General features: G+C 36.1%; 1 pseudogene; it reads left to right on the forward strand.

Annotated features, from left to right (window-relative positions):
* Nucleotides 1-1,087: 1,087 nt before the first annotated feature.
* LOC102812415 overlaps nt 1,088-4,749 on the forward strand; it is a 33,401-nt pseudogene continuing 29,739 nt past the window's right edge.

The raw sequence follows: 4,749 nt of genomic DNA on the forward strand, positions 1-4,749 counted from the left end.
CAAGGTCAGTGAGAGTGTTGGAGTACAGAGAAATTAAGGAACTTTGTCTAGCTAAATGAGACAGTGGGTACTCAATATCCGGACATTTTAATTGGCAATGCAAGGTAGTGATTCAAACCCATCAGCTGCACCTCAGAAACTCTATATATGGTTCCATGAGTCAGAATCGAATAGATGACACTTAACAACAACAACAATGCTAAATTACTTCCTATGTAATTCAGGTGCATTAAAACATGAACTACTACTAGCTTTTCTTCTTCATTATATTCATAAGCCTTGTCCATGTGTAGAGCTATATTATGAACTTCCACCACTGATAATATTGGTATAACTTAGACTACCAAGAATTAAAAATCAAAGCATATGCTTTGTATTTGAATGTATTTTGAGAGAAAAAAATCTTTGCTACTGCAAACAAGTAGGAAAAGAATAGCAATCGTATAATAGTACTATAGGTGTTTCTCTTATCCTGGGTGTACTCTTTGCCCACCCATATGTTGTTCTCTCCCTCATTCATTTGATAACAGAGCTCTCTAAGCCTCTATATAGTGAAGTCTGATTCTCACCTCCCTTGTTTTTTGTTTTTCATGGAGCAAGAATCAGGCTACTCAGGACCACATTCTCAGTGGCTACAGACCTTGGTGGTGGTCAGGAGCCTGGAAACTCCACAGGCTCCAACACTCCATCAAGCCATTCAGTCAGCGGCATTTCACATAATGCTATATGATTAAAGACCATGAAGACTAAGTATTCAAACCAGACACATATGTCTATAAATGGTCTTTTGAAAACCCCCATTCTGAGGAACCATCTGGAAATTCCAGGTGATCTCCATGCCTACTGATGGGGTTTACTCTTTCATACATAATAGCTTGTGCAATCTAACAGAGCATATTTGATGACTCTTTTTGTTTTAGTTTCTTAAAGAAGACAGCCAAAAATTGACTTCATTTTCAACAAAAGAATATTAAATTACACCAAAATGTCCAGGATCTTGAAGAGTGCTGTAATTTAGAACTCATTCCTGAGCAGTGTAAGAACGCAGATTCCAACTGGAATTCTGAAAAATAAGATAACTCAGAGAATGGATTCTGAAGTTACAGAAGTTGTAAGAAATGCCTCTCTAAGAGCAAGAGCAGTGAATAAATTTAATAGAAGCTCTGTCTCTTACAAAAATCCTGTGAGACACAGTATTATACTGTTAACTACAAGTTCAGTGATTCAAACTCAGCAGCTGCTCCTCAGAAACTCCATACAGGGTCTCTAAGGGTCAGAAATAACTCAACAGCACTTATCACCTCTACCAATATATACATATATACTCGGTATATATGTTCACACTTATCTATCTATAGATAGATAGATGATAGATAGATAGATAGATAGATAGATAGATAGATAGATAGATAGATAGATAGATAGATAGATAGATAGATAGAGATAGATAGATAGATAGATAGGTGTGAATATATATGACAGTATATATATATATGTTAAGTGCTATTGAGCCAGTTCTGACTCAGAGACCCTGTATAGGGTTTCCAAGGAGTGGCTGATGAGTTTCAACAATCAACCTTTTAGTTCAAATAAAGTTTTGGGTCCAGTTTCCACAGTGCCACACCAGGACTCTACATATCTATATATGGAGTCCTGCTGTGGCATAGTGAGTTAATGCACTGGGCTGCAAGGATGCTTTGAAGCACAAGGTACCAACTCAAGAGCACTGAACAACAACATATGCATGTGTGGTTGTTAAGTGCTGTCGAGTCAGTTCTGACTCATAGTGATCCTTTATAGGGTTTCACTATGAGTGACTGGTTTCACTATGAGTTTCACTATAGAGTGACTGGTGACTTTGAATCCACTAATCTTGAAATTCAAACCGACTTTGCAGTTCAGTACATTTTCCCACAACACCATACCAGGACTCCTAGATATATATAAATAACATGCAATAATTGATGAATGGAATGAAAAGATTGCAAACAAAGAGGAAAACTCAGTAGTTGGGAAGTGTGGCCTTAGTGATAAAAATGATGCTTGAAATCACATGACAGGATTTTGCAAGACCAATGACTTATTCATTGCAAATAACTTTTTTTAAAACAACATAATACTAGTTATACACATGCACCTCACTGGATGGAATACAACCACAACAGCATATATGATGTCCTAGTATGGCACTGTGGGTTAATGTGCTGGACAAGAAGGTCAGTTTGAACCTCAAGGTTCAAGTTCACCAGCTGCTTTTCAGAAATCATATACTGGGTCGCTATGAGTGAGGACTGACTCAATGGCACTTAACAATAACATATATATGTGTGTATACATACATATATGTATATACATACATATATGCATACATATGTTGCTGTTGTTAAGTATAGTGTGTATATATATATATATATATATATATATATATATATATATATATTTGTTGTTAAGTGTTATTGTTCTGTTCTACATCCAACACTCATTTATTAATTTGTCCTACTCTGATGACTTGACTGTGCTGTGATTCTGGAAGCTATGCCACTGGTATTTTAAACACCAGTGGGTCACCCATGTGAACAGGTTGCAGCTGAGACAGACTAAGAAAGAATAGAAAGGAGAGATAGACTGCTTCTTTATATTTAGTCACTGAAAACCTTATGACTAGCAGAAGACCACAGATAGCACCAGATTATTGAATATTAAAGCATTATGAATACCAGAATATTGTAAGATATAGTGTGAGAAGATGAGACCCTCAGGTTGGAAGGCACTCAAAATACAACTGGGGAAGAGTTGCCTCCTCAATGTAGAGTTAACCAGGATGACATGAATTAAAAAGCTTTTAAGACTTTCATTAGCTGATGGGACACGACTTAAAATGAGGAGAAATTGCTATGTAAACATCCATTAATAATCAAAATATGGAATGTATGAAGTATGAATCTAGTAAAATTGTAAGTTGTCAAAAATGAATGGAAGGCTTAAACATTGATACCCTAGACATTAGGAAGCTGAAGTTGAGTGATATTGGCAATTCTGAATCTGACAATCACATGGTTTACTGTGCTGGGAATGACAAATTGAAGAGGAATCCTGTCATATTCATCATCACAACAACAACAAAAATCAAGATCTGCGTATAGGTACAATGCTGTCCACGGTAGGATAATATTCAGATGATTATGAGGAGGAATATTAGTAAATACAATTCTTATTCAAATTTACATACCAACCACTAAAGCCAGTGATATGAAACTTAAGAATTACTTGATAAAATAGGCAATCAAGATGTATTGATAATTACTGGCAATTGGAATGCAAAGATTGGATACAAAGAAGGATTGGTAGTTGGGAAATATGGCTTCATTGATAGAAATCATACTGGAGATCACATGATAGAATTTTGCAAGAAAATGACTTCCTCATTGAAATTCCTTTTAAACAACAAAAAAGATGACTAAATACCTTTTTTTTAGACAGCATAGGAGACAACTATATACATGGACCTCACCAGATGGAATACATAGAAATCAAATTGACTACATCTGTGGAAAGAGACAATGGAAAAGCTCCATATCATCAGCCAAAACATGGCCAGGGGTAGATTTTGGAACAGGCCATCCACTGCTCATTTGCAAATTCAGACTGAAGCTGAGGAAAATGAAAACAAATTCATGAGAACCAAAATATGACCTTGATTATATCCCACCTGAATTTAGAGATCATCTGAAGAATATATTTGATACGTTAAACACTAAAGCCAAAAACCAGAAGAGTTATGAGATGACATCAAGAACATCATACAAGAAGAAAACAAATATTCATCAAAAAGACAAAAGAAGAAAAAGATCAAAATGGATGTCAGAAGAGACTCTGAAACTTGCTCTCCAATATACAGATACTATAGCAAATAGAAGAAATGAGGAGGTACAAGAGCTGAATAGAAAAATTTAAACGTCAGCTCGAGAAGACAAAGTCAAATATTATAATGAAATGTGCAAAGATCCCAAAAGGGGAGAACACATTCAGCAATTCTCAAGCTGAGGGAATTAAAGAAAAACTTTAAGCCTCGGCTTTCTTTATTGAAGGATTCTCTGAGCAAATTATTGAACGATGCAGAAAGCACCAAAAGAAGATGGAGGGAATACAGAGTCACTGTACCAAAAGGAAATGGTTGATTTTCAGTCATTTCAAAAGTAGTATATGATCAAGAGCCAATGATACGAAAGGAAGAATTCCAAGGTTCATTGAAGGAACTGGCAAAGAACAAGGCACCAGCAATTGATGGAATAAAAATCGAAATATTTCAAGAAAGTGAGGTGGCACTGAAGGCACTCACTCATCTATGCCAAGAAATTTAGAAGACAATTATTTGGCCAACTGATTGAAAGATATCCATATTTGTGTCCTTTCCAAAGAAAGGTGATTCAACAGAATGTGGAAATCAGTGGACAATCTCTTTGATATCCCATGCGAGTAAAGTTTTACTAAAGGTAATACAGACATGATTGCAAGGATACATTGACAGACAAATTCCAGACGTTCAAGCCGGATTCAGAAGAAGACTTGGAACTAGGGATAGCGTGTTAACGTCAGATGGATCTTGTCTGAATGCAGAGAATATCAAAAAAATTGTTGTTGTTGTTGTTAGGTGCCATCGAGTTGGTATCCAATCATACTGACCTTATGCACAGCAGAATGAAACATTGTCTGATCCTATCGTTGCCACGCTTGAGCCCATTGATGCTG

Source organism: Chrysochloris asiatica, unplaced genomic scaffold (assembly GCF_000296735.1).
Source record: "Chrysochloris asiatica unplaced genomic scaffold, ChrAsi1.0 scaffold00091, whole genome shotgun sequence".
Lineage (NCBI taxonomy): Eukaryota > Metazoa > Chordata > Mammalia > Afrosoricida > Chrysochloridae > Chrysochloris > Chrysochloris asiatica.